Source organism: Ailuropoda melanoleuca, chromosome 2 (assembly GCF_002007445.2).
Source record: "Ailuropoda melanoleuca isolate Jingjing chromosome 2, ASM200744v2, whole genome shotgun sequence".
Lineage (NCBI taxonomy): Eukaryota > Metazoa > Chordata > Mammalia > Carnivora > Ursidae > Ailuropoda > Ailuropoda melanoleuca.
The window spans coordinates 175,777,672-175,790,346 of NC_048219.1; positions in this window are offsets into that span (position 1 = coordinate 175,777,672).

Genomic DNA, 12,675 nt, shown 5'->3' on the forward strand with positions numbered 1-12,675 from the left:
TCAAAGGAATGAACTTTCACCTTTTCAACTTCCATTAATGTTTATGGGAAATGTACTTAGACTGTGTGAAAGGCAAATTGCTTTTGGTCTGATACTCTGCAAACTATCCTCAAATTAAGACATGGTTAATGAAATATCCAACAACATAAGGACACAGAGAATTAACTCTTTCTTAGGATGTTCTTCACGATAGTTCAGGGATCCTGAAACAGGAAATGTGTGAAAATAATTTTCTCCCAATATTATACATTCCTTATGCCTTTCTATCCAACAGACTGCTTGACTACATGTAGACTGGTAATGTGTTGTTAATAAGCATACAGTGCACTATTACCAAAAAGATAAGCATTGTGCCATTACATGAGAGAAAAGATTTTGTACCTTTGAACTTTTCAAAGAGGACTGTAGGATCATTTCCTCCCCTGTGAATCACTTTGACATTTACAGAGTTCATGGAACCAAGAGAAGGTAAGGCCCATTATTGTAAAGGAAAATGCCATAACTCTCATGGAATGTTCCTGGATTTCTGCCATACAAAGGAAGGAACTTGCAGTGGATGGCAATAAGGAATAAGAGTCACTCAAGTGATGAGTAGCTAACCAAGCCACTTAAGGTTTACAGTCATGAAGGCAATGAAGTGTCAGTCTATGCACAGTTTGGGCTCCAGTGCTAGTAGCCCTGACTACATTCTATTATCATCTATGCAATTCATGATCCAAAGAGATTAAGGGACTCAAGCCATTCCTTTGCTCACTCCCCAAAAGAGTAAAACAGACATTGGTAAATATTTGTTCAAGAAAGAGCCTTTCTGATAAGCAAACTGGATGCCTTTTCAGAGTAACCACAGAGGTAAGATTAGAATTGTCTGGGTGGACTAGAGGAGGTGGTTAGAGAAGAGAAGTTGGGTGTTACCATGGAAAGCTGGAATCCTGCTCTACTGGTGCGTTAGCCTCTGCCACTTTGGAATCTTTTAATTGCCACAAAGCCCCATTTCTGGTTAAACACAATGGAACTCATTTTGAAAGGAGGAGAGGGAAAAGACAAAGAACAGAGAATTAGCCTTTCCTATTCAGGGAATATGGTAGGCAGCTAGCACTTCATAGCCTGGGAAAAGGTTTTATATTCCCTGGGACTTAAGGGTTAGGAGGGCCCTGTACAGTGTCATATGTTCTTTGAGAGAATGAAAATACAGTATCTGAAACCTCAATAGGGCGTGTGGAAAGACCAAGTATATTCGGAATTACTAATTCTAAAGCTCAAGCCATCACATTAAGAGAAGACAGAGAGAGGAGGGAATGTCTCAAGTTTCCTAGTTACACGGCATTTCTGGCTTGAAAAAACCAACCCCCCCCATTTTATTGGAACCATCTACCTATTTGTCAAAGCATTCCTAGTCCACAGTCCAGGCTAGACAGATTGTGCTTAGTTGAGTGCCACTGGCTAAATTTAACACCCTGGCTTTCTTGTTCTTGAGTATGAAGGCGAACAGCAATCAGAGGTGCTATGCTCTAGTTCTTTTTAATCTGTTTTTAATTATAGCATAAACACAATACATCAATGGGGTGATTTCCATGGATTGTTCTGGCAGGTATCAGCTGGTTTCCAATTGAATGACTTATTTTCTTCCTTTCTTCCTTCCCCCCCCCCCCCTTTTTTCTTTTTTCCCCTGAAGGAACACTTTATTTGAAAGGCCATTGTCCATCTTATTAAATTAATTACTTTTCTAAGGTATGAAAGAAATTTTAAATTTAGAACAAGCAAGATAAGGCAAGGGCTATCTCTTTGTAAAAATTATACAAAGATGGAGAAGTAAGTAACAATTTTTATACTTTTTTTTAAAACAATTTTTAAAATAATTTACATCTTATGTTTTGGTAATTTGTATTTCATAAGGATGAGGAAAAATTAAACTGTAATATTAAACAAGTACAACAAACAAATAACATAGGCTCAAATTCCATGATTTTTTAATTTTATTATAGATAGGGACTACCCCCTTGTTTCTGTATTTTTGTAATAATAATTATTATTACTATTTAAAAAACACTCATATTAATATCTTATTTTATGTTTATAAACTATAAGTTTCATTATTCCCACCTGATAAAGGAACAAGAGACTTGGAGATCAAGTGACTTGCCCAAGGTCAGAGAGTTAATAATTAGTGGAAGAGTTAGAATTTGAATGTAGGACTTCCAGCTCCAAATTTAGTCATTATGCTACAAACACTGTAAAATTCTCAGTATTCTTCATTTTCATATTTTTCTCCAAGTCCCATCCTCTTGCTACAATACACAAAAAATAAATAGATGAATCCTGGGTTAATATTTCATTAGGGCTACATTTATTAGCTATCTCCTTTATATATGCTTCTCATCAAATATTTCTGAAGTGTTCAGGCAAAATTTAACTTGTTAGGATGTGTTTTCACAGGCCACTTTCTCTAGACCTTGATTTCTAAATCTACAAAATGGGAATGATAATTACAACCCTTAGAATTATTTAGATACAATTGGAGCAAAACATATCTTCATTATTGTGCTTTACTTTTCATTAGAAATGAATCACAAGCATTTACTAATTTAATTTACTATTTTTTAAAGAGCTGACAATATTATATTATAAATGTCATTAATAGTCTAGGCTCAAGCCACCTGGGTGGCTCAGTTGAACATTGGACTCTTGATTTTGGCTCAGGTCATGATCTCCCTTTGGATCTGCTTGAGATTCTCTCCCTCTCCCTCGGCCCCTCCCCCTGCTTGTGCACCTGCTCTTTCTCTTTCTCTCAAATAAATAAAAAAATCTTAAAAAAAAAAATAGTCTAGGCTCTTGTCCAAATAACTTGGAGATAAGTTTAGAAAGACTCATAGGCAAAGATTTTTCAAAAATAAAAAGAAACAACACTGAGAGAATAAAGAAATTCCTTGTTTTTCTATCATGTGACAATAAGGAAGGGTTAGCAAACATTTAAATTTTTTAAGAATAATTACGTTTTTAGGGTGTTGCGAAATTTCTAACTTAGCTTGACCTTTTGGTGTTTGAGTTTGACTACTTTTGGCATAAGATAATTTCCTAACTTTAAAGACATCAAGCAGTTCTTTCCAATGAACATTTTAATTATTCAAGTTGCATAAATGACTTGAAAACATATGGAACCAATTTCCCACACAATATTCATTGGTTAAAAAATTGTGAGAAAAATGGTTTTGCTATAAACGAATTTAATTTTCTTGAACTTCAAATTTCAAGGGCTTAAGGCAGACAGATTCCCATTAGACCTTAAGCAATTCAAAATGGAGTTGACCATAACCCCAGTGCTAATATGAACTATTTCTAGTACTGTTAGCCTACACGGTGATCACTTTCTATCTACACAATATATTTAACTTTATCATTGCCCTTCCCTTATCCCCTAACACACACTCATATCATTCTTGAAACTGATGCCAAAACTCTACAAGATAAATCATACATGCTACAATCCATAGAATACCAAAGAGAGCTAAAATATGTGATTTGTGGTGATGTTCATTTTGCATGGACTTTTAATGAAAAAGGAAACAGTTCATTTAATAATAAAACCAAATTGTGATGGCCACTGTTTATTAATTCACCAGTATTTACTGTGCTCTAAATTTCTCTTTTATATGATTTCACTTCTTGTTTTCTAAGTATAAATTCCAAGTCATTGGGAGCTATAGCCCTGCTGTTTTCCCACTTATTTTTCTGTCATTTCACTTAATAGCACTGAGCATCATGTGGACTGCGTGGGATTATTGCACTTGGTATGAAAAAGCTAGTGGGAGGACAGCAACAGTTATGTTGAAATGAAAGTCTGGCACACATGCAAAACCATCTTCCAATTCTCTCCCATTTCCATTTTGGCCCTACTATCATATATCATTGCTAACACTGATTTTGTTATCACTCTGAGTGATTTAATTTTGTGACACAATAATTTTAAAAATCAATTGGTTTATCCTTAGAACTTTAGTAGAAAATGCATCATCAGATTTGAAATGGTGCAGAGCGAAGCAAGGTTGATCATTGTGTTAATCACTGGTCACCAAACTTCCCAGTATAAAGATTAAATCCATTGATTTCTCAATGTGGAGAGGAGTACAAGTGGCCACAGGATTAAAACTCATTTTGTATTGTTTGTTTGCATTTACAGTTGATTCTTATTGTTTTCAGATTCCATATTTGTAAATTTGCTTACCCACTAAAATGTATTTGTAATGCAAATCGGTACTTACAGCGCTTTTTGATCACTTATGGAAGTGCACAGAGCAGGGACAAATGTGAGTCACCCAAAAAGCATATCCACAGCTGAGATGGAACAAAGTGATATTCTGCCTTCTTATATCAGCTGTCTATTGTACATAAGCATATTTGTCATGATCTATTTAGTGTCAGATATTCTGCATTTTTGTGTTTTGTTGTGGTTTCATGTAGAAAATGATCCCCAACCATAGTGATAAAGGACCATCTACCATTCCTAAATGCAAGATGGCTGTGATGTGCCTTCTGGAGAAAATATATGTGTTAGATAAGCTTCATTCGAACAAAAATTATAGTGCCATTGGCTGTGAGTTCAATGTTAATGAATCATCAATAATATTAAACAAGGTGTCTTTAAACAGAAACATACAAAAAACAAGGGTATTTATTAATTGGTTGATGAAAATGTGATGAGGCTTGTAGGAACCTAACCCTGTATTCTCCCTAAGAGCAATGGGTTGTATTCTCGGTGATTTTATTGGACAGAACTGCCACAAATAAGAATTTACCAAATATGGGATATTTCATCATCTTTAGAAAGGACAGATGAGGGTTTTGAGGAAGATATTACTACATGTAAGTTTTTTTTTAATGAGATGCTATGTTTCACCACATGTCTCAATGCTCATCATATCCTCCCTTTAAAAAAAATAAGACTTTTAATTGCTTTAAAAAAAAAAAAACCAGTTCTTAATTATTGTTTTACCTTACTGTTGATAGGGTGTCTCCTGAAGCTATTTCCTAATCTAAAGCTCAGCAAAGAGTGACTTGTTCAGTGTCCACTGGAAGCTAGCTGGTTGTCGTGGCCCTTGACTGCCCACAGGTACCCTGCAGTCTTCCAGACTGACCACAACCCTTATTTGACAAGAGCACCACTACCTGCAGCAGAAAGAACATAAATGGGCTTAAATTCAAGCTTTACCCATTTGTGCTTATACTATCTAGAATGAGTTATTTACCTTTCTGAGTTTCTCTTTCTCTCTTCCTCTGTAAAATGGAGATAATAATACCAATTTACAAAGGAAACATTTTTCTTTACTAGAACCATTATCTAGAAACCCATAGCCATGGAATAAGCTTGGGGGTGAGATGGGTAGGGAACAAAGCTACTCTAGCATTTGCCTCAGTTCTATGTTTCTGGGAGGTTGTCTCAATTTTACTAACACTGCTAGCATTTGGGATCTTCTCAGGCATGAACTCGAGTTCACAGTAGTTGAATCAGAAACCTGGAGGGTGTAAACGAGGCTTCCCTTATGCTTTTGTCTTTTCCACATTTGTGTCCTTTTTATTCTTTTCTTTATAATTTAGTAATCGGCAGCCTTACAATTTAGTAAAATCAGCAGCCTAGAAAAAACTAAGTTCCAGTTGTGCTAATGAATCTAATTTGGGATTTCTGGCCAGGTAAAGAATAGAGCTGGAAATGGAGGGTAGACATAGTTAATGGGGCGACACCCAAGAAACATTAGGGGACAAAGTTGAATTTTTTCATTAGGCATAATTTCCTACTAGGAAGAGTATCAAAGTGGTTGTCACAGGGACTGGATTTAACAATAGATATAAAAGTGTTCAATACAGTAATATGGCCAATCCTTCTGAGGCATTTTGACAAATTTAAACACATATGCTAAAGTTAGGTATTTTAAAAACTTTTTCATAAGAAACCAAATTCTACTAGAAAAGGGGAGAGTGGTAAGATCATTTAAAAAGATATACCCGCTAATTCCATCCATCAAGTTGAAGACATAGAATGTAATATAATCATATAACTTTTTTATGAAATCTGTGGTAGGAATAATTATTTTTGTTTTACCAGAGGCAAAGAGACATGTGCATTTTTCCAAATCATGGGTAGAATTTAAATTAGGACTGAAAACTTTCAGTTCCTACACACAATCAATGCTAAAGGAAACTTGTGTGAATTAATGTCGTTGGTTGAATTCTACTACTCCCTAAAATATGTCACATTTCATAATTTTTAAGTCTCAGAGAAATCTGTTTGTGCTCATTGCAAGACAATAAAGAAAAATACTTCTGTAAATAGTGTTAAATGACTCCTGCTGGCTGGTGGAATCAGGGAAAAGGGAATCTTAGCCACCAATTTATTTCCTGATTCAGAAAATGACTCACTATGTAACTTTGTGAACGTTGCTTAACCTTTTAGCATTCCAGTTTCTACAGCTGAAAAACAGGGATAATATTTGTACACCTTACAATGGTAAATTCTCTAAAAATAAAAATAAAAAATTAATCTCCTATCAAGGGACAGTAAAGCTGGTTTTTCACGTACTTGAGATATTACTGACACATTCACAAAACAGTTTCTGCCAAAGTTGTATGGTTAGTGCTTCCAGATCACCTCCCTAAACACCACATTGTGCACTGAACTCTTTTTATCCTGCCCTGAATCAGAATGGTAATTGCTGTGGGGTGTGTTCAACATGACTGATGAGGCGCACCATGCAGCCTGTATCGCCCGCCTATGCCAGAGAGCTTTCTGCATGGTTGTCAAGGAAGACAAAACTCAACAGAAGGAGAAAGATCCATACGGTGGGAATAAACTTTCTCCTTGAATTTTGATTCTGGAAAATACAATGAAAATTATGAATGAGCCAATTTCATTTGCAGTCTTCCTGCCATAATATACAACAGTTCTGTTTCCCTCATATCCTGGATACCATAATTTAGGAATAAGATGAACATGTCCTCTCTTGTGCTTATTTTCTCCTTCCCTTCCTTATAAATTTGATTTTCTTTTGTTTCTGAAGAACAGTTATTTATGATCGCTAGCTCAGGCTCCTCCTGTATCTGTTGCTTGACATATCGATATTTTTGCCCATTATTCTCCCAGCGGGCAATGATTGGAGTTCATTAAAGTAAAGTCCCTGTGTCCCTTCAACTTTTCTTCTTAATCATCTATTGCTTATATGGAGTTTTACTTTTAAATGACAAATTCCAATATACCTTAACTAGATTGAGACAGAATGTTATTACCACCAAGAGACAACAAGTAGGCAGTATCAAACCTCATGACTCTCTACCTAGGCTAAAGTCCTCCTGTAGGGAGGTGTGGAATTGACATCAAAAATAGGTGTATGGGATAGGTATAGAATTCACACACACACACACACACACACACACACACACACACACACACAACCAATGGGGCTGTCAAACACAACTGCACAACATCAGGGCTCCAAATTGAAAAGCAGTGGAGAGAAATAAGGCTGTTTAGAAAATAATTAAGATTTTACATTATAAAAACAAAGCAGACTTTTCCAAATGTAAACACTTTGAGAGAGAAAAAAATAAAGTGACTTTCTCAAACGCCATGTGCCCATTACACAAAAGAACATTTTCTTATTTTGTATTGAGCTGTAATTTAATGCCATTGCTCTCAATACAGTGACTAGCCTCATCCGTAAAACTAGATTTGGATTTTGAAAATTTGCCTTCACAATCCATCACTGCATGTCAGAGCAGAGTCGTTACTGTTCACATTTATGTGTCCAGAAGTATGGATATCTGAGTGTAAATATTAAATCCATATGTGACTAGAAGTAAAAAAAAATGAATGGTCATTATATAGTGAGCACACTGTCAAGGTGTTTAGATGTTGTTAACATAACATAATGTACCCAGAAAACTTAGACAATACTTCAAGGGCAATGTTGTTCCATGCCAGTATTTTCCAACCTGTTTTCCTTAAAATATGTGAGATATTATTTTGAACTGCCAAAAAGTTTCATGATTTGAGAACTGCTGCTTACTACATACGCCCCTCTCTTGGAAACTCATAATATACATTAGTCTAATCCAAAATTATGTAGAAGGCAATAACTTTCTTTAACTCAGCCTTCCCCAGAATTGCTTGACCTAGGGCTATCTTTTATATTTTTATTTTTCTGGGAATATCTAATAGAAGCTTTCAGACCCTCTGACGCAGTTTGGAAAATATATTCTGTAATTGAGTTTTCAATCCCTTTAATGTAGGTTGAATTTCTGACTCTACTCTTTCATCAGTAATTCCTTCAACACATTCTAAACTGTATATTTAAATTTTAAATACAACTAACTTCCCTATTAGCAGAGACCTATTTTAGGCGTGACCTGGGAAAGGATTAACTACAATTCCTTCTTCTTCTGAATCTTCCTTTAGAGAATTTGTGGGCAAGCAGCTTCCTCATTTTGATGGTGAGCAAGCAGAAGTATTTGTTTAATTGAATCAGAGTATTCCAATATCAGAAACTTCTATTTCCTACAGTAAAGATTATTCCAAAGGGCAAAATGAAAGAGCAGGTTAAATTATTTTTCCCTTCATTTTTACATATTCTGTTTAAAGAGTATCTGACAAAGACATTGAGGCGTCTTATCTGCTTATCATGTTTATCTGCCAATCCCTGTGCTTTGAACGCTGAACTGTCCCAACCACACAGGTATCTCTGAAGATGTGAATTAACAGTGAATTTACCCAGCAGAAGCTGAAATGTGGTCTAGCCATTCTCTTTAAAAAATAAAAAGAAAAGTATATAAAGTTCATACCTACTTTCCTTGATGAATATTAGCATGTTTTGTTTTTCTTCTCCCCACCCCTTCCCCTACTCCAGTCTCTCCCTTTCCAGAATAACTGGGATTATTCTCTTTTAGTTTTGTTGTTAAGCATGATTTTGCTTTCACTTTTTCAGACAGGATCATAGAATCGTAGAGTCTCAAAAGTCCATTTTCACATAAATTTTCCTCTCCCAAACTCAAATCCTTACTTCCAATGTTGCATGCATTTTATTACATGAGTCTCATGTATTTTGGAGGTATCTTCAGGGGAGTAGTGACATTCTCAAGTGTTTCAGTCCCTATTTTACTTTTTTTTAAGATTTTATTTATTTATTTGACAGACAGGGAGAGAGCACAAGCAGGGGGAGCAGCAGAGGGAAAGGGAGAAGCAGGCTCCCTGCAGAGCAGGGAGCCAGATGTAGGGCTTGATCCCAGGACCCTGGGATCATGACCTGAGCCGAAGGCAGGCACTTAACTGACTGAGCCACCCAGGCACCCCTCAGTCCCTATTTTAAAGGTGGAAGACAGAACATGGAGACTAGGTGACTTATGCACTGTCATATAGTGAGTCACCAACTTCACTGAAGAAGGAGACATTTTCTCTATCCATTTACACAAACTTTTTTTCTTTTCTGTTTTTGCTATGGACTTTGTATCCATTGTCAAATATGCTTAGATCAGTTAGAGAAACACACACACACACACACACACACACACACACACACACACATACACGCACATATCCCTTTGCAATATTGCAGCTTTATCCTTGAATTTTTATAAACATTCAATTAGCATTTGTATCAGGTCAATGCTAGTTTCCCTGTTATGCAAACCCACACCCATACTAAGAGACTCTAGGTTAGGAACACAGTGATAATATGACTACTTGGTTTCGGTGTTTGCGCACAAGAAGCCCCAGGTCATTTCCAGAAAAAATGAAAGATTCTGAGGACAGCCTCACCAATGAAAATGAGCACTCCCCCACCCCCAGTAATGAAGAAAAAAAAGCAACTATGATAAGGGGTGAAGAGAATATGGGATTATAGAATATTAAAAATAGACAATGAATTCTCCATTAAATCAAGAAAGTTGTAAAGCTAAATTTGGTGTGCATTGAATAAGTGGCTTCATGTGAATTTTGGGTGTTTAGGGAGAGGGAGTACCCTGAGATGAAGAGACATATCATCTCCATGACAGCTAGGACCACCCTGCCCCTTGAAATTTAGATGATGCTTGTGCAGATTCCCACAATTTCAAGGCTTATATACTTCCAGGACTGCTCCTGTAATTTCCACGGAGCAAAAGCTGACAGGAGGTCCTCTGCTTCTGGACTCCTGTGACCCTACTGTGGCCCCTGCTAAGCACAGAGAGGATATTCAGCCCTTCCCAGATTTCCACCAAACACCTCCTCCCATAAGAGATGTATGGATGGGACCCAGCATAAGGGTGGGGCTGGGAGGAGTTTTTAACAGAGTTTACATTGAAGTAATACAAATACTTCTAAATCAAACTTTAAGAAGCTCCATTCTTAACTACTCAAATATCTCTTATTGTACACAGACCATCTCCTCCCCTGCGCCCCACCCTGCCCTGGAAATCAGGAGGACTTTTTTGCTTGCCCTTTCAGCCTTATAGTTCCCAAACCCTATGTCACTCTTTCCCTTTTTTGCACCAATCTCACCCCGCTGCCCACCCCCCCTTCTCATAAGCAATAACAACTACTTTTCACTTCCTCAAGCTGAGGGGTGGAGCCTTCTCTCGGAAGCCCACCCACCCCCTCAGGGTCTCACTTTCTATTCCAAACAGCCAATAATGGGTTTTCGCTTAACAGTGGGGTTCTGGGGCCACCTCTTTACAGATGGAATTTCACCCATGTCACAGTTTTGCCCAGGGCTACTCGCTGTTTCTTCTCTCTCAGAGGCAAGGCCACTTAAAGACTAATTTTGTGAAAAAGTTATTCATCAAATTCAGGTGCTCGGTTAGAGTGAGATTTTCTCTATTGTCCCAAAATTTTGCAATTTTGTTGAATTCGATGAGAAAATTGCGATAAGAAAACTGACCCCACAAGTGAATCAATCATGCCCACTGAGCACACTCACTGCCCTGTAACAGTGTCGAAAGCTAGGGTGGAAGGGTGTTACAAGAGACCAGAAGCTCCCTAGCTGCAGGGTCCAAGTGTGAATTCTGGCTCGTCTCCTGCTGTGCATCCTGGGGCAATTCCTTAATCTCTAAATACCTCAGTTTACCCCTCTGTAAAATAGTAGAACGCACCTTGTCATAAAGACTAAATGAGTTAATACATATGGAGCATTTTGAAAAATACTGGTCACCTGTAAGTGGGAGCTGGTTTTGTTTTGATTTGGACAAATGACAAAAGGCTAGAGAAGGGCTGGGCAAAACACAGACAGCAACAGAACTCCTTTGGCAGAAGTTTTCCCCATGGGAGGTAAAAGAGATGGTTGATGTTAACTAGTGTAAGAGTTTGGAAAACTCCACTCAGGAATTAGTCCTTTTCGCAGGCTCTTTGGCTATAAACTTTTGTAGGTTGAAATCCTAAAGAAAAGCTAGGGGTGTCTCCAGCCCCAGTATTTCATAGCTGGGATTTTTTGTTTTTTAATATAAACAAGGCTTTATTTTATGAGTGAATTTAAGTATTTTCACAAAACTAGATCCCAGTTTCAATTGAAATGGATTTTTATTCCTCTCATGTAGTAATCTTTTATTTTCTGAACAAAGTGAACCTAAAAATCTTTGAGGAAAAAAAAAAAGCATGAATGCATATGCTTCACATAAAAAGCATGAATGCATATGCTTCTTCCTCCTTATCTCTCTGAAGAATGCCTGTCTTGTAATCTCCCATCTATAGTGCCTAGCATATAGTACATGCTCAGTAATTACCGTTTGGTTTGATGTTCATCTTAAAAAAAAAAAAATCTGTTTTAAAGACCTGTTTTAAAAGACTGGCAAGTTCCACACAGGCTTAGCAGCAGCAGCAACAACAGCAATTTAGATAACTTTTCCATCCAATTCTGGGGAGACTTAATCACTTGGGTTTGTATGTTAATTTGCTGCACTTCTAACCACACAGGAGCCTTAGATCAGGGAGTAGTAAGTGAGAAAAGAATATACTTGTTCTCATTTTCAAGTGTCCTAGGATAAATTGTATTCTGTTCACTGGTGTCAGAAAAAAAAATCAATACAGATCATAACAGTAAAAATATTCATTATTTGTGAAGGAGAAAGAGACAAAAAACAAAATAAACCAAAAACCCACAACACTGGGGAACCACAGATAGTCAAAGCATACCAGGAGCACCATTTGTAAGAAACCTGTGAAATATCCCCTGATATTGTTCAAAAGGTGGCCTTGAAGAATACCTTTGGTGTCTAAAATTTTAACTGATTTGCTTAATGGTCACAGACAGTTCATTCGTTTTTCTGTGTCTCTTGTACTCCTGGGGTGATCACATTTAAAATGATAAGAACCAACATTTTTTAGTACTTACTGTGTGTCTAGCACAGTCTAAACAGTTCACGCATATTAACTAATTTTATTTTTATAAAAACTCCCATTAGATAACTATTCTTACGCCCATTTTACAGATCAGAAAACTCAAGTCAAACAAACAAACAAACAAAAAACTCACCCAAGGTTATGCAGGTAGTAAGTGGTGGAGCTAGGGTTCAAATGCATGTGACCAGTTTCTAACATCTGAGGTACTATAATACTATCTGATTTATCAGGCCCTAGTGCATGCCAGGGCACCATGGTATTCATGGCCATTGTGGTTGAGGCAACATTTCCTGATTGAGTAGACTGAGCATGAGCTTTTTGGTTAG